Source organism: Capra hircus, chromosome 2, assembly GCF_001704415.2.
Source record: "Capra hircus breed San Clemente chromosome 2, ASM170441v1, whole genome shotgun sequence".
NCBI classification, from domain to species: Eukaryota; Metazoa; Chordata; class Mammalia; order Artiodactyla; family Bovidae; genus Capra; species Capra hircus.
This window is the reverse complement of record NC_030809.1, coordinates 15,884,321-15,903,013: the sequence shown is the minus strand read 5'-3', so window position 1 is coordinate 15,903,013 and position 18,693 is coordinate 15,884,321. Positions and strand designations below refer to the sequence as shown.

Sequence of the window (18,693 nt, the reverse complement as noted above, 5' to 3'; positions counted from 1 at the left end):
GGCTCTCAGTAGATGGAAAGCTGAGAGACAGAAAATACTACTGCCCAGAAATGCTCTCATCTTCTTCTAGTAAGAGTTCTCCTTGAGATGCTGGGCCATGTTGCTTGGTGTTTTCAACCACAGAAAACTGAAAGGACCAGAAGGGATAAAGGGAGAGGAAAGGTCTCATGGGAATTTCAGACGAATTACGTATTTTTACGTAAAAGTTAGAGCAGTCTACTTTAAAAAGCAAGTAGCACATTGGTTTCTTATATCTGAGCAATCTTTGCTACCTGCAAAGGCTTGGGCCTTCTCACACTCACGTCCACTCCCCTGAGCTCCAGCTGAAAAGCGTTCCCCGGCAGAAAGCCCAGTGACACTGGACCTCACTTCCTGTATTTCCTTTCTCTCCAGGTTCATAGCCCTGCTCTGTTTGTAGCCAAATGCTTGGAAACTTGTTTCATTTACTTTGGCCACTTCTGTAGTAGTTAATGGCGGGAGGGTGGGCCTGATCCCCATCTCCCCTGTCTCAGCTGGCCCGCATGGTATTCTCCTTGGGGGACACCAGGGAGCAGGCACATCTCCTGCCCCGCCTCAGTCCACACACTATGTGTCGTGTCTAGGGCACCAGGTTACCAGCAGAGGCTTCATGTAGGAAAATGGCAAATGTTTAGAAATTTCCAACGTATTCCAAAGAATATGCCTCATCAGATAATTGAAAACTGATTGTTTTTAAACTGCTGTTCAGGGAAAGCAGTCCCAGTGAGGGAAGTCATTTAGCAGTGCAAGGTAGAGGAAAAGGACAGGATTAATAGCTGAGAAACATTGTGATCGTTTAGAGAGACAGATGGAAGCGCCTGGACTGGAGAGGAGAGAAGTCTTAGTTGCTCAGTCATGTCCGACTCTCTGCGACCCCATGGACTGTAGCCCTTCAGACTCCTCTGTCTATGGAATTCTCCAGGCAAGAATACTGGAGTGGGTAGCCATTCCCTTCTCTGGGTATCTTCCTGACCCAGGGATCAAACCTGGGTCTCCTGTGTTGCAGGCAGATTCTTTACCATCTGAGCCACCAGGGAAGCCTGGACTGGAGATGCTGGCATTATTATTAATGGGGGTGGGGAGGACAGCTGTGGAAAAAGCAGTAATGACAGAAGATCAATGGGGGTGGATGTTGGAGTAGAGGGAGGGGAATCCAAGATGGGGCAAAAGTGCCAACCTGGATGATGAGGACATGGAATCTGTGTGGTGGAAACTGGGAAATGAGGACAAGCTGGTTTCAGAGAGAGCATGTCTATATGGAATTGCTGCCTGATGACATGTGTTTGGGTTTCCCTGGTAGCTCAGATGGTATATGTAAGCTGCTGCAGATGCTTTGCAGAGGAGGTAGGGGACAGGTGGGCTAAATGTGTGCAGTTCATCTTGTCATATCCAGGGAGCCGTGGAGATGAGTAGATAATGCAGCAGAACTCAAAGGGTGATTTTCTTAGGATGATGGGACCATAAGTGATTTTTCCCTTTTCCCTAGTTTCCAGATTTTCATAATGTGGTAATAATAGCTTTATAATGAAAAAATTTTGTAATAAAAAAAATTATGAGGTGCCAGAAATTACAGGCTGCCCAGTAGCCACCATCCCAGGTGATGAGATACCTTCCATCTGCTTCACTCCTCCTGCATGCCAGAGGAGTAAGGAACGCCTGGTCATTTGGCAGAGCAACAGTACAGGGACATGGAAAGGAGTCAGGGAAGAGTCTGAAAAGACCTGAGTTGGGCAGTCAAGCATTTTTTTGGTGGCACTTCTACAGTTGGCCTTTGTGACAGCAGTTTCTGCCAAGGCCATTTATCCAGGGGGATGAAAAGTGAAAGTCAATTCCAGTTTGGACTGGGGAGAGGTTGGCTAAGTTCAGGTTCCGTTAGTTAACAGTTCGTGTCAGTTCTTGCTTAGAGGAAAAACTGTTTAATGTTTCAGAAAGCAAGTGATGTTTTCTGGGCATATGTTCATCATCTGCAACCGTTTTTATGTAAAGAAAATGTAAAGGCTAAATTTGCCTTTGGTCCTGTTGAAATCGTCTGAATGACTCTTCTGTGAAAATGAAACACACAGACTGAAGTAACTTATTTAGTCCTTACCCTCCCTTTCTGTAGAGTTCAGAGGCCCCCCAGGACTTGTTACGAGTATCTCTCCCATAGGTATGAGATTTAGGCATTACTGTCTGCGATGAATCCTGCAGAAATGCTATGACACCTGCTCCCCAGTAGGCTGTGGTCAGGTTGGGAAGCTGAGGAGGGGGTGCCCTCTCCCTTTGGAGGGATATTGGCCTTGGGAGAGATTCTGCTAGTCATCTCACCTGGTAGTTCCCCGCTTCTTACAGCCTGTGAACACACTCAAGGGCCCCATGAACACACTCGAGGCCCCCAGGAACAGCCCCCAGGAACACACTCGAGGGCATCATTCCCACAAGCATTACCAGCCTTAACATGGAGTCTTTCAGCTTAGCTCAAGAAAGTATTTAAAAGTGCAAATGAGAAAGACTGGTGTCATAATGAAAACCCAGCACCTAAAACCAGTAAATCACACGCTGCAGTGTTTAATGGCTGTAGCAGATCACTCACCGCACACCCCACAGTTGACCTCACCAGTCAAGTGTGGGAACATCACAGTTGTCACACTACCCTCTGCTTTTCAGATTACTTCTCCAGCGTCTGCTTATTGAATATCCAGATTGCACTTTAACTCTCTACCTGACAAGCAGCCCGTTCGGCCTTAAGATTGTGTGACTATTGGGAAATCCTCCCCGGTAATGATCTGAAATACTCTTTCTTCCTGTGACTTTCCACTTGTTGGTCTCATGTGTGGCCCTTGGGGTCCTAGAGAATAAATCTTGTCTCTCATGTGACAGCCCTCAGATACTATATAACAGCTGTCCTGTATGTCGAACCACAGCTTCTCAGCTGAGCATCCGGTATATTTTTCTATGTCCTGTAGCTTATGAAATTTGAGCCCATTTCCCATGTCACAGAGTTACTTCTGCCTCTGTGAGTTCTGAGGTAGGTGGCTGCCTGTATTCGGACTTCTCCGTGTCTGCTAGAGCACGGTGACTCTGTTCCAGCCAGTTCCAGCCACCCATTTTAAACCTGCCTTATTGCTTTGCTCTAGTCTCTGAGAGAGGAAGTCATCAGCCAGACAAGTCAGGACTTTTATTCAACTTTTATTCAGGCTCCCATCAGATCCTACAGGAAATTGCTGTTCTCTGCTTCTCTGGCATCTCTTTGCTTCTCTAGTGTTTTATTCTGCAGTGAGTGCTCTGCCATTGAACACGGCAGGAGCAGCCTTGCCAGACCTTAGAGCTGAAGGACTGGGGAAGGAGTCGGGGGTTGGGACTGACTGCTAACAGGTTTGGGGTTTCTTTGGGGGGTGCTGAAAATGTTCTGAAATGACTAGTTATACAACTCTGTGAATATACTAAAAACCATTGGAGGAAAGTGAGTGAGTAAATGAATAAGAATAAATACATAAACAAATCCCTTCATCCTTGAGGCTTTCTGGAAATGGGAATTCACACCTTGACGATCACTGAACAGAAGTCTTGATGGAATACCTGGCTGGATTCCCAGAGTCGCATCCCTCTGGCCTGTCTCTCCTCCATGCTGCTTTCATCCCTGAACCATGAAAATCCTGCCCAAGGAGCGAGCACACACCTTAGGTACTCAGCCACCTGCGCCTCTTCTCCACCCCCTCAGAGGGCAGCCGTCTGACTCACAGAAAGGAGGAACCGTCCAGCTGACTGGGTGTGAGAAAGTGCTCCTGGAGTGGCCAGCGTCCTGCCTGAGGGACCCCAGGAGAGCACTATGCCTACGCTGCTGTAGGGGGCACCAGTCTCCCTGCCGCTTTGTCTCTGTGATCTGGCTTTTGCTTTCCCTTCCCTGAGGAGAGAGGACTCGGGAGCTCTGTTCCTGGGAGCCCTTCTCACTCAGGGAATAGGAACAAGACACTAGGAGAGAGAATTCCATAGAAGTCTTACCTGTGTGGTTACATGTGTCACTTGCTGATAGTTCTTGTCATGACTCGTCACCTTTGGAGGCAGTGAGGAAGTAGGAGCTGGAAAGACTCTGCCCCTGCTGTGTGCCAAACTTAGGCCAGAGAACCTGAGCCATAGAAGGGGGCGGGGGGTCGTAATTTTAATGAGTGGAGAGTGGTCCTGAAGGCTCTGGGTCTGCTGCTGGAAAGGGAGGGCATGGGGCTCCTGAAGGTATGAGCACGGGGTTCTGGCGAATCCTAGCAGCCAGACTGGACCCTGTTCCTGGGTTCAGTCCTGCGTCTAGAAAGATCTCACCCCACCAGTCGCTCTCCACGCCCCCTTCATATTTCCCTTTACTCTGGCTTCTTCCTTTCACAAACTTAAATCTCCATCCTGTAAAACCTTCCTCAGCCCCCTGCAGCCTCAGGAGCAGTTGTCTTCCCTTGCCCATCAAAGACCCGTCTGTACTTGCTGCAGTCACTCTCCTGTCTCCCACTTTTTTCTTATTCCTTTGCTACGTGGCTCCAGAAAGTTCAGTGGCACAGGTTGTGCCTGATTTCAGTTCAGCAAATGTGTGCGTTGTTTCACTTTTCACCTACTCTTCTTTGGGCTCTGGCGGCTCTAGTTGCTCTTGGTCATTGGACTCTTTTTCTCTGGTTGTCCTCTTTAACTCTTCTCTATCTTCCCCCTTCTCTGTCTGCCTCATGGGAGTCTGTGGGACTTCCACTCCAGTCCCCTTCCTTCCTTGTGCCTCAGCCTTTGCGCCCTGTTCCCTCTGCTTGACTGCTCTTTCCCTGGAGAGCTGCGTGGCTGATTCAAGATCTGACAGGTGGCTGTCTTCAGAAAGACCTTCGCTAGCCATCTTGCCTCTAATTTCTCCATGCCCCCAGCCCCTCTCCAACATCCTTGCTGTACTTTTTTCCTTACCACTCATCACCCAGTGACATGCTGTTGACTGTCTTCTTTCTTATCTACCTTCCCACCATCCATCCACCCCCTTGCAGTGCGAGACTCAGAGGAGGAGCTCAGTGAGTCTCTGTACCTATGCTGATGTTCATAGCCTCCCAAGAGGGGAGGGGGTTCTCAGGTAGAGGGAAGATTGTGTGCAGAGCCCCAGGTGACAGATACATGGTGATTTGGAGGGAAACACACAGAACCAGGACTCTGGACGGTGAAGTTCAAGTAGGATGGTGGTTATAGATGAAGCAGGGAGGAGACTGAATTCTTTCATAGGTCCTGCTAGAAAGTTTAGATTTTATGGAAAAGACAGCATTTAAGTTGGAGAGCAACATCATCCGTCCATCCAAGAAATGAGAAATATGATTTGAGGAGCAAGGGCTCCTCTTTCTGCTGGATCTACAACAGAGGAAAAGCCCCGACAAGCTCCCTGTCCTTCCCAGTTCAATGTCAAGTAACTGTCAACCAGGAAGTATGGGAATGGCCCATGGTTGATATGCGAGAGTGGCATGGGGGACAGACAGTAGTATTTAAACCTAGATTTGAAGAATTAACGGAGTGAGCCACACGAAAGAGTGGGTAGAAGAACGTTTCAAGCAAAGGGAACAGAGCATATGGAGGCCCTGAAGTACAAAGACTTTCGTACGCAAAGGAACCGGAGGTCAGGGTGGCTGAACTGTGGCTGGGTGGGAGGAGCCTCTGAGGGCTTGCCGGAAGTCAGCATGGCTGAACTGTGACGGGATGGGAGGAGCCTCTGAGGGCTTGCCGGAAGTCAGCATGGCTGAAGTGTGGCGGGGTAGGAGGAGCCTCTCAGGGCTTGCAGGCTCTCTTCCTGAGTGAGAGTTTTATCCCGAGTGTAATGGTAAGCAGAGAGCTTTAAGCAGGAGAGATTCGGGATCCAGCCTGCAGGTTGGAGAGCTCGCTGTGGCAGCAGTGAGGAGTTGGGATGGAGCATGGGGTTAAGATAGTCTAGGTGGGAGCTGGCAGTTGCCCCAACCAAGGCAGAGGCTGTGGAGCCAGAAGTGTGGGAGGCACTAGCCAAGGGGGACATTGGGGCAGCTGCAGGAGCCTCTTAAGTGCTCTCTCGTGATGACCCTTTTCTTCCCACTCATGGAAACCAAGGCAGTCCTTATAAAATGAAGATCTGATCAGGTCGTTCCCCTACCCCACCGCCTCTAAGACTTCTCATCCTGCTGAGGATAAAAACCCAAGTCCTCACTGGGACCTACTGCTCTCTCTCTCTAACCGCCTCTCCTCCCAGGTCCTCACTGGGACCTGCTGCTGTCTCTGTCTCTAACCACACCTCCACCCTTCTTTCCTGCAGTCACTTTCTCACCCAAACTCCTCCAGCCATCATGGCCTTGGTGCTGTCCTTCAGATAGGCCAGGCTGCTCCTGCCTCAGCACTTTGTACTTCCTGTTCCCTCTGGATCCCCCTTCTCCCAGATCGCTTCTGCTCAAATGTCATCTGAAGGAAACCCTTCCTGACCACTCTGTCACTACATTCTTCTCTCCCCACCCATTTGTTGATTTTCCTTAAAGTACTTGTGTGGGTCTGTCCCCCTGGAGGTGAGCTTTATGAGAGAAAGGACTGTCCTATTGTTCACTGTTGAACCCTCAGTGCCCTGTGTACTGTGTGTTACATAGTTGACATGCATGGCAATGTTTGTAGAACGAGCAAGTTAGTAAGCTTTTGATATTATAAGTAGGAGAAGAATCTAGAATGTCATCTAAGCTTCTGGCTTGGGCAGTAGCTGGAACATAATAGAGGAAAACAATAGAATGGGAAAGACTAGAGATCTCTTCAAGAAAATTAGAGATTCCAAGGGAACATTTCATACAAACATAGACTTAATAAAGTATAGACATGGTAGGGACCTAATAGAAGCAAAAGATATTAAGAAGAGGTGGCAAGAATACACAGAATAAGTACAAAAAAGTACAAAAAAGAACTACATGACCCAGATAATCACGAAGGTGTGATCACTCACCTAGAGCCAGACATCCTGGAATGTGAAGTCAAGTGGACCTTAAGAAGCATCATTACAAACAAAGCTAGTGAAGGTGGCGGAATCAGAGTTGAGCTATTTCAAATCCTGAAAGATGATGCTGTGAAAGTATTGTACTCAATATGCCAGCAAATTTGGAAAACTCAGCAGTGGCCGCAGGACTGGAAAAGGTCAGTTTTCATTCCAATCCCAAAGAAAGGCAGTGCCAAAGAATGCTCAAACTACTGCACAACTGCACTCATCTCACACGCTAGTAAAGTAATGCTCAAAATTCTCCAAGCCAGGCTTCAGCAATAACGTGAACCGTGAACTTCCAGATGTTCAAGCTGGTTTTACAAAAGGTAGAGGAACCAGAGATCAAATTGCCAACATCTGCTGGATCATCGACAAAGCAAGAGAGTTCCAGAATAACATCTACTTTTGCTTTATTGACTATGCCAGAGCCTTTGACTGTGTGGATCACAATAAACTATGGAAAATTCTGAGAGAGATGGGAATACCAGACCACCTAACCTGCCTCTTGAAAAACCTGTACGCAGGTCAGGAAGCAACAGTTAGAACTGGACATGAAACGACAGACTGGTTCCAAACAGGAAAAGGAGTATGTCAAGGCTGTATATTGTCACCCTGCTTATTTCACTTATATGCAGAGTACATCATGAGAAACGCTGGACTGGAAGAAGCACAAGCTGGAATCAAGCTTGCCAGGAGAAATATCAATAACCTCAGATATGCAGATGACACCACCCTTATGGCAGAAAGTGAAGAGGAACTAAAAAGCCTCTTGATGAAAGTGAAAGAGGTGAGTGAAAAAGTTGGCTTAAAGCTCAACATTCAGAAAACGAAGATCATGGCATCCAGTCCCATCACTTCATAGCAAATAGATGAGGAAACAGTGTCAGACTTTATTTTTCTGAGCTCCAAATCACTGCAGATAATTATTGCAGCCATGAAATTAAAAGACGCTTACTCCTTGGAAGGAAAGTTATGACCAAACTAGACAGCGTAGTGAAAAGCAGAGACATTGGTTTGTCCACAAAGGTCTGTCTAGTCAAGGCTATGGTTTTTCTAGTGGTCATGTATGAATGTGAGAGTTGGACTATAAAGAAAGCTGAGCACGGAAGAATTGATGGTTTTGAACTGTGATGTTGGCGAAGACTCTTGAGAGTCCCTTGGACTGCAAGGAGATCCAACCAGTCCACCCTAAGGGAGATCAGTCCTGGGTGTTCATTGGAAGGACTGATGTTGAAGCTGAAACTCCAATACTTTGGCCACCTCATGCGAGGGGCTGACTCATTTGAAAAGACCCTGATGCTGGGAAAGATTGAGGGGAGGAGGAGAAGGGGATGACAGAGGATGAGATGGTTGGATGGCATCACTGACTCAATGGACATGGGTTTGGGTGGTCTCCGGGAGTTGGTGATGGACAGTGAGGCCTGCATGCTGCGGGTTCATGGGGTCACAAAGAGTCGGACATAACTGAGTGACTGAACTAGACTGAATGCTGTTCAACAAGAAATACTGAGAAGAGCCAACTTTGGAGGGGAGCATGGTGTGTTCATACAAGCCCATGTTGGGTTTCCAGTCCAAGGGTCATCCAGGTAGAAATACCAAGGGGACAAATGAAAGGAGTCACTTGTCCAAGGCTGGAGATGGAGATTTGGGGTCATCAGTGCACGGGTCTGGGAGAGATGACCCAGGATGGGTCACAGGCAGAGAGAAGGACCCTAGCTGGACTCCTGGGAAGATGAAGAAAATTAACCAAGAGATGAGGCCAGGGAGACTGGAGGCAAAGGAGAGGCGGCTGGCTGAGCAGGCTAAATGGTGAAAAGTCAGAAAGCCTGAAGAAAGTCAGGTAGAAGAGCACTGGAGAGTCTGGGCTTGGCAACCAGGTCATTGACGACCTTGATGAGACTAATGTCAGGGGCTTTGAGGAGGGGAGGCCAGACTGCGGGTGGCAGAGAAGGGAGTGGAAAACAGGAGCGGAGATGGTAATGAAGGGTGAACAGCTCTCTCCTTGAGACAGAAGCAGGACATAGGGAGTGGGACCCCTGCTGAGTGTTTACAAAGGATAATACTTCAGTCATGAGAGGAAGTGACTGGCCTGTTGAGGGCAGAAGGGGTGGGGGCTCTGGGGGGAGCAGGGGACAGTGGGAGGGCTGGATGGGAGCTGACCAGGAGCCCATTGCACCTAGCTACCCTGGACTGAGCTGGAATACTGTCAAGCTTGGCTGATTTCCTCTAGCCTCTTAGATGTGGGAGCAAAAGTTGCAGTGATCCAAATTTGGGGGGTTGCTGCGAGGGAGGACATGGTGGGCACCAGGACAAGGGCGCTGGGATCTTGATTCCCCTTAAATCTGTTTCTTCTCCGTCCCCTGCTTTTATAAAGACATCATCACCTACTACCTAGTCAACCAAAGCTTTTTTTCAAAAGGGAATCCTGAAATCACAGTGAATTCCTTTTCCTCTCAACACTGTTGTCGTGGCCTTGTAATCTCCCCCTCCTCCTTGTCCGTCCTGCACTTGGCTACCCAGCTAGTGTTCCTTTATGTACACACAAATATCAGCTCATGTCACTTTTCTGCTTGAAAACCTCCTCGTGCCTACAGCACAGTCCACGTTTTTTGGCAGAGCCTTGGTACCAAAGCCGTTTACTTTAAGATTAGCACCCAGCCTCCTTTCTCTCCTTCCCCACCTCCCCACTTCTCCCAACACACACACTAATGGGATCTGGCCACTCCTCCTTTTGCATGTGCACTGCACTCTACCCTGCGCCCTGGACCCCGCTCGCCCTCTGCCCTCGCCTTAGAACGTCTGGCCTCCCTGGATACTGCTGTGTCAGAATTTTGGTCAAGAATGTGATGAAACCTGTGTGGAGCTTTCCTTTCCTCCTGGCAGAATGAACTGTTCCTAGTCTATCAGCAGGTTGCCTTCATGTGCCTAATGCAGTAGACATCATGGCTTGTGGATGTGGATTCTTCTTTTTGCTTGTTTCCTAAAAGCAGGGCATTCCTCGGACATCTCTGTGTCCTCAGGATCCTGTGTGGTACCCTGCGTTTGAAAACTGCTTGATCTAGTCAGCCTAAGCATCTCGTTACAGACTTTTCGTGTTTCTCTCCCCTTTTTCTGTTTCTGGCCTTGCCCTTTTTATTTCCACCTTGCTTCAGCCCTTAAGTTTGTGGGTTGCCTGTATACTTAAAAGCTGACATATAAACTTATACCGCATGTCCTCCTGTGATATCTGCTTCTTTATAATTAGGTGTTCCTTTCCCGTATCACAATCAAAGTTTTGAGTCCATCTCATCATGTCTCAGTGATCGTGTAAGATCACTGAATTACATCCATGATCATGACATTTGTCCCTGCAGCTCTAGGAGTTGGCATATCTGAGACACACTTCTTCCCCAGTATTTTCTTGCGTGAGTCTGTTGTATAGCCTGTACTGTTTTTCTCATTTCATACCTACAGGCTTCCATAGTAACTTGTTTATTGCTTTTATTTGTCATTTAATCCATCTCCTTCTTGTTTGATCCTTGCCATTTCCAAATTCGAGGGCTCCCCTGGTGGCTCAGACAGTAAAGAGACTGCCTGTGGTGCAGGAGACCAGGGTTTGATCCCTGGGTCGGGATGATCCCCTGGAGAAAGAAATGGTGACCCAAAATTCACTTAGTGCTAATTTTCTGATAAAATTTACCTACTGAATGAACCTTGACATGATAGTGAAAAGCAACAATAACAAAAACTGGTTTATGATACAAAAGCCAGAACGTTTTTCCTTTAAGTATTAAGGCAAACAGGCTTGCTAGTTACAAAAGGGCTTTTAAACAGCCAAGCACATCTGCAGTGACAATATGATCATCTGTTAGGTTGGAGAAATGGGAACCTGGTATTACAAAAAAACAAGTTTTCCATTCGTAACAGATCTTAATTAATGGCATGTTGCAGTTCAGTTCATTCGCTCAGTTGTGTCCGACTCTTTGTGACCCCATGAATCACAGCACGCCAGGCCTCCCTGTCCATCAGTTCGCTCAAACTCATGTCCAACGAGTCGGTGATGCCATCCAGCCATCTCATCCTCTGTCGTCTCCTTTTCCTCCTGCCTCCAATCCCTCCCAGCATCAGGGTCTTTTCCAGTGAGTCAACTCTTCGCGTGAGGTGGCCAAACTATTGGAGTTTCAGCTTCAACATCAGTCCTTCCAATGAACACCCAGGACTGATCTCCTTTAGGATGGACCTTTAGGATGGACTGGTTGGATCTCCTTGCAGTCCAAAGGACTCTCAAGAGTCTTCTCCAACACCACAGTTCAAAAGCATCAATTCTTCGGCGCTCAGCTTTCTTCACAGTCCAACTCTCACATCCATACATGACCACTGGAAAAACCATAGCCTTGACTAGACTACCTTTGTTGGCAAAGTAATATCTCTGGTTTTGAATATGCTGTCTAGGTTGGCCATAACTTTCCTTCCAAGGAGTAAGTGTTTTTTAATTTCATAGCTGGAACTGTCCAGTGATTGTGGAACCCAAAAAAAAATAAAGTCTGACACTTTCTACTGTTTCCCCATCTATTTCCCATGAAGAGATGGGACCAGATGCCCTGATCTTAGTTTTCTGAATATTGAGCTTCTGAATGTTGAGCTTTAAGCCAACTTTTTCACTCTCCTCTTTCACTTTCATCAAGAGGCTTTTTAGTTCCTCTTCACTTTCTACCATAAGGGTGGTGTCATCTGCATATCTGAGGTTCTTGATATTTCTCAAGCAGAAGTGAGAAATAGATTTAAGGGACTAGAGCTGATAAGAGTGCCTCATGAACTATGGACGGAAGTTCGTGACATTGTACAGGAGACGGGAATCAAGTCCATCCCCATGGAAAAGAAATGCAAAAAAGCAAAATGGTTGTCTGAGGAGGCCTTACAAATATGTGTGAAAAGAAGAGAAGCGAACAGCAAAGGAGAAAAGGAAAGATATAAGCATCTGAATGCAGAGTTCCAAAGGATAGCAAGGAGAGATAAGAAAGCCTTCTTCAGCAATCAGTGCAAAGAAATAGAGGTAAGCAACAGAATGGGAAAGACTAGAGACCTCTTCAAGAAAATTAGAGATACCAAGGGAATATTTCATGCAAAGATGGGCTCGATAAAGACAGAAATGGTATGGACCTAACAGAAGCAGAAGATATTAAGAAGAGGTGGCAAGAATACACAGAACTGTACAAAAAAGATCTTCACGACCCAGATAATCACGATGGGGTGATCACTCACCTAGAGCCAGACATCCTGGAATGTGAAGTCAAATGGGCCTTAGAAACCATCACTATGAACAAAGCTAATGGTATGTTTCAGTTCAGTTCAGTTCAGTTCAGTCGCTCAGTCATGTCCGACTCTTTGCGACCCCATGAATCGCAGCACGCCAGGCCTCCCTGTCCATCACCAACTCCTGGAGTTCACTGACTCACGTCCATCGAGTCAGTGATGCCATCCAGATATCTCATCCTCTGTCTTCCCCTTCTCCTCCTGCCTCCAATCCCTCCCAGGATCAGAGTCTTTTCCAATGAGTCAACTCTTTGCTTGAGGTGGCCAGAGTACTGGAGTTTCAGCTTTAGCATCAGTCTTTCCAAAGAAATCCCAGGGCTGATCTCCAGAATGGACTGGTTGGATCTCCTTGCAGTCCAAGGGACTCTCAAGAGTCTTCTCCAACACCACAGTTCAAAAGCATCAATTCTTCAGCACTCAGCTTTCTTCACAGTCCAACTCTCACATCCATACATGACCACTGGAAAAACCATAGCCTTGACTAGGCGGATCTTTGTTGGAAAAGTAACGTCTCTGCTTTTGAATATGCTGTCTAGGTTGGTCATAACTTTTCTTCCAAGGAGTAAGTGCCTTTTAATTTCATGGCTGCAGTCACCATCTGAAGTGATTTTGGAGCCCCAAAGAATAAAGTCTGACACTGTTTCCACTGTTTCCCCATCTATTTCCCATGAAGTGATGGGATCAGATGCCATGATCTTCAGTTTCTGAATGTTGAGCTTTAAGCCAACTTTTTCACTCTCCTCTTTCACTTTCATCAAGAGGCTTTTTAGCTCCTCTTCACTTTCTGCCATAAGGGTGGTGTCATCTGCATATCTAAGGTTCTTGACATTTCTTCAGGCAATCTTGATTCCAGCTTGTGCTTCTTCCAGTCCAGCGTTTCTCATGATGTACTCTGCATATAAGTGAAATAAGCAGGGTGACAGTATACAACCTTGACGTACTCCTTTTCCTATTTGGAACCAGTCTGTCGTTCCATGTCCAGTTCTAACTGTTGCTTCCTGACCTGCATACAGATTTCTCAAGAGGCAGGTCAGGTGGTCTGGTATTCCCATCTCTTTCAGAATTTTCCACAGTTTATTGTGATCCACACAGTCAAAGGCTTATGGCATAGTCAATAAAGCAGAAATAGATGTTTTTCTGGAATTCTCTTGCTTGTTCCATGATCCAGCGGATGTTGGCAATTTGATCTCTGGACCTCTACCTTTTCTAAAACCAGCTTGATCATCTGGAAGTTCATGGTTCACGTATTGCTGAAGCCTGGCTTGCAGAATTTTGAGCATTAGTTTACTAGCGTGTGAGATGAGTGTAGTTGTGCGGTAGTTTGAGCATTCTTTGGCATTGCCTTTCTTTGGGATTGGAATGAAAACTGACCTTTTCCAGTCCTGTGGCCACTGCTGAGTTTTCCAAATTTGCTGGCATATTGAGTGCAGCACTTTCAGAGCATCATCTTTCAGGATTTGAAATAGCTCCACTGGAATTCCATCACCTCCACTAGGTTTGTTCATAATGATGCTTTCTAAGGCCCACTTGACTTCACATTCCAGGTTGTCTGGCTCTAGGTGAGTGATCACCCCATCGTGATTATCTGGGTCGTGAAGATCTTTTTTTGTACAGTTCTGTGTATTCTTGCCACATCTTCTTCATATCTTCTGCTTCTGTAAGGTCCAGACCATTTCTGTTCTTTATCGAGACTATCTTTGCATGAAATATTCCCTTGGTATCTCTAATTTTCTTGAAGAGATCTCTAGTCTTTCCCATTCTGTTGTTTCCCTCTATTTCTTTGCATTGATTGCTGAGGAAGGCTTTCTTATCTCTTCTTGCTATTCTTTGGAACTCTGCATTCAGATGCTTATATCTTTCCTTTTCTCCTTTGCTTTCACTTCTCTTCTTTTCACAGCTATTTGTAAGGCCTCAAAAAAAAAAAAAAACAAAAAACCCCGGAGCTTACTCAAACTCATATCCATTGAGTTGGTGATGCCATCTAACCATCTTATTCAGTCTCTCCCAGCCTCAGGGTCTTTTCCAGTGAGTCAGTTCTTTGCATTAGGTGGCCATCATATTGGAGTTTCAGCTTTAGCATCAGTCCCTCCAGTGAATATTCAGGACTGATTTCCTTTAGGATTGACTGGTGGGATCTCTAGAAAAACTAAAGTTTTTTTTACAGTAATATTCCATTACATATGTGAATGTTTGTACACACACCATATGTTCTTTATTCATCTGTCCTCTTGATGAAAGTGAAAGAGAAGATGGAAAGGTTGGCTTAAAGCTCAACATTCAGAAAACTAAGACCATGGCATCCCATCCCATTACTTCATGGCAAATAGATGGGGAAACAGCGGAAACAGTTGCTGAGTTTTTTTTTCTGGGCTCCAAAATCTCTGCAGATGGTGATTGCAGCAATGAAATTAAAAGACACTTACTCCTTGGAAGGAAAGTTATGACCAAACTAGACAGCATAGTGAAAAGCAGAGACATTACTTTGTCAACAAAGATAGTCTAATCAAGGCTATGGTTATTCCAGTGGTCATGTATGGATGTGAGAGTTGAACTATAAAGAAGGCTGAGCACAGAAAAATTGATGTTTTTGAACTGTGACGTTGGAGAAGACTCTTGAGAGTCCCTTGGACTGCAAGGAGATCCAACCAGTCCACCCTAAGGGAGATCAGTCCTGAATGTTCATTGGAAGGACTGATGTTGAAGCTGAAACTCCAATACTTTGGCCACCTCATGTGAGGGGCTGACTCATTTGAAAAGACCCTGATGCTGGGAAAGATTGAGGGGAGGAGGAGAAGGGGACGACAGAGGATGAGATGGTTGGATGGCATCACTGACTCAATGGACATGGTTTGGGTAAACTCCAGGATTTGGTGATGGACAGGGAGGCCTGGCATGCTGCGGTTCTTGGGGTCGCAATGAGTAGGACATGACTGAATGACTGAACTGAACTGATGGCTTGGCTATTGTAAATAGTGCTACAGTGAACACTGGGATGTATATATCTTTTTAAATTATAGTTTAAGACTGGAAATCAGCTTTAAATGGTTATCTTAAAATTTCCTCTAACCTGGATATTTGTAAAACATAAGATAAAATTTGCTACTTTAATTTGCATAAGGTTGAAACAGAATGTATGCTAGTGATTTTAATCTGTATTTAGAGTCACAGTCTCTCCTCTGAGAAAAGTACACAAATGTATATATACACTACATTTTTCGTAGGACTTACATTTCCAGTGGACTCCCCTGGTGTCTCAGACGGTAAAGATCCCACCTGCAATACATTAGACCCAGGTTCAGTTGTTAGACTATATCATGTATGGGTCAGGAAGATTCCCCTGGAGAACGGAATGGCTGCACTCTGCAGTATTCTTGCCTGGAGAATCCCAGGGATAGAGGCTCCAGTCCATGGGAGTCACGAAGAGTTGGACATGATTGAGTGACTAACACTTTCACTTTACATTTCTAGCAGTTTGATAGAATGGATAGCCTGAAAAACTCTTCTTCAATAAAACTCTATCAGATGATGCATCTTTTAGAAACGTATGTCTAAGGTGGCAATAAAGGGCTTTCTAGCCCTAAGAAGCCAAGAGTGAAACAGGAGCAGATAACTGAAGAAAGAGGTATGTGCCATCACAGCTAGTAGTATCGTCTAATATCTAGTGACCTAGAAAGTTTGCTCCAGACCTGAATTAATACTCCGTGCATGGTCCATAAAATTCCAAGCCAAGCGTCTGGTTTAAAATGGCACCAAATGGACGGTTTTTCTAGAAATCAGTCAGAATCAAAAGCATGTCTTTCCAGAAGAATTAACTCTTAGCCAGAGCCTTGAAAATTTGCCAGAGATAAAGTTCTAGTGAAACTGAATGTACAGAAAAGTTATGAAACATGGAATGATGCAGCTAAAGCAATACTTAGAGGAGATTTTATAGCTTGAAGTGCTTATAATAAGACAGGAGAAAGTGTAAAAATTTGAGCCTATAAAGGTTAGCCTCACAAAGGTTCGGAGATCGCAAAAGGTAGAAGATGACTTGCCGCAGGAACGTAATTGTTGATACAAGTACTGAACCAAAATATGAGAATTATCTATTATAACTGTAACAGTAGACATTCCCTCTACTCCCCAAAGAAACACAGCAAATAACTCAACTCTACTGTTCCTTTCATGCATGTCGTTGTGAAAGGCAGGATTCATTTACTTGATTAATAGAAGTTCCTGTTTCTCCTTTGGCCCTGCCAAAATGGAAAGCTTAAAAAGTAGAAACAAAATATCAAACATTGCTATTAGATCTCATTTTCAATTTTATAGTATTAGAGTTACTATTAATTATCAAATTAAGGTCTTTCCGAAAAGTCATTATTGTTTGAAAACGATTTGCCATGTTATTGTTAACTTTCTAACAGACTTGGAGGCATATAAATATAATGATTTTAAGTATTCAGTTTCTGTGTTATTTTGTATTTTATATCATATATATTATATTTATAGTGTTCATGTTCCATAAATGTTTCAAGTACCTTTTAAATAATAATAGAAATACAGTAAATAACTTGCAAAGTAGTAGAGAGTGCAGGAAATATAAAAAGCACATATTAAAGTACAAAAAAATTAATAAGCACATCAAATTTAACAGCATTTAAAAAGCAAAGATTGTTAGACTGGGTAAATCTAGCTATATGCTGTTTATAACTACATGCTTAAAACATGAAGATGAAAAGATTAAATGTAAAAAGATGAGGAAAGCTTAACCAATAAGGTACTAAGCGAAAGAAAGCTAGTATTTTTTTTTATAATGCCTGACAAATAGCTCTTAAGATAGAAAACATTACTAAGTGTAAGGAGAGTATCTAAATGATAATTAGAAGGATCCGTTCATCAGAAAAGATAGTGTCTAAACAGTGTGTCAGGCCTTCTCTAGCCTTTTGGAATTTGACTTCACCTCTGACAAGGTACCTTAGTTTAAGCCCTTAGATTCAGCCCCTCATATTCTTTTAGCCCATTGGTCATGTATGCTTCTCTGTTTCATTCACTTCAACAAGCTGAACCCTGAAGCACCATGTTTCTAAGGGGTGTCCTTCCTAACTACTGATTACTATATTGTAAGAGGCAACTCACACTTAATTAGGAAAATTTAATTTATTAGCCATTGGAAATATATACCACATGTGGCTTAAAAATAAGATTTATGGGAATTCCTTGGTGGTCCAGTGGTTAGGACTCAGCAACACTTAATCAAAAACAGTGTTCTAAACCCATTCCTTGTTTTCTAGAAGAGAACCCCTGATAACTCTAACACAGATTTTGGAAAAGAAAAATTGCACTTCAAGGCCATTTTCTACTTGGATCCATTTCTGGGTTTTGTCCCTGACATCTTTATGATGCCCAGCGCTTCAAACACTATTCCTCCTACACTCCTCTTCTATGTGAAATAATTTCTAATCCTGGTTTTGAAACCCTGATTGTTGCTCTTACAGTCACTTATGTCAGAGGTCATTCTGACCTCAGGCAAATACCAGGCAACCCAAGTACTTGATCACAGACAAATCCTATTTTCATAGTATGGCTCTTGATAATGAACCTGGGAAGAGAAATGGAAAATTTCTGTAGAACCATCAGCTCGTAAGAAAGTGCATGTCTTCTCCATTCATCTGGGCATTGGTGAGTGAACAATTTTAACTGTCCATGTTGAATGGTCATTTTTTTAATTGAATTGTACCTTGACTCAAAAAATCCAAGTAACTGAATAGTCATGCGAAGCCTCTGGCATGGAAGTGGGCTTCTGGGATGCTTGCCAATGAGTTCCTGTTTTGAGGACACAGAATCGAAGTGGAAAGATTAAGTGGAGAGGCAGCTCCACCCCTCTAAGTCTTATTCCTATGTTCCATTCAAATCTTGCTCGCCTGATTCCTGTGGGGTCTGGGCTTTGGAAATTCTCTTTTTTCATGGATGTCTCAGTGCACCTTGTTAAACCAAATTTGGACTGTGGCCTGTTCATCTGCTTCCAGCTCTGCTGATTGGTTCCAGTTTCCTTGCTCATTAAAGCCAAGATAATCTGGCACCCACCACTCAGGCATCCTCAAGGACCTGGCACCAGGGTAAACCTGGAGGCCAGCTAAGAAATCTCCGTGATCCAGCACATTTGACTGCCTGATGAGAGGCAGTTGTGGTCCCAAAAAGAGCACTGAAATAGGAGCAGAGCTGGGTTCCTGTCTCCTTGTTGCCTCTACTACATCACGTAAGTTGGGGCATATCTGCAATCCCTCTGGAAGTCTCTTTCCCCAACTATATATGTGTTTGGACTGGACAGTTTCTCAAGTGTCCTGCAGTTCCAAAATACTGAGTATATGAAAAGCTAAAGGAGCAAAACTCCATTTGTGCCTGTTGTTGCAAAAACACAACCTAGCTTTAAAGGTTTTAGCATAAAT

General features: G+C 44.8%; 1 protein-coding gene across 4 annotated transcripts in view; it reads left to right on the top strand.

The window, feature by feature from the left end:
- DIS3L2 (DIS3 like 3'-5' exoribonuclease 2) overlaps positions 1-18,693 on the top strand; it is a 358,364-nt gene that overhangs the window by 204,586 nt on the left and 135,085 nt on the right. The window lies entirely within an intron of this gene.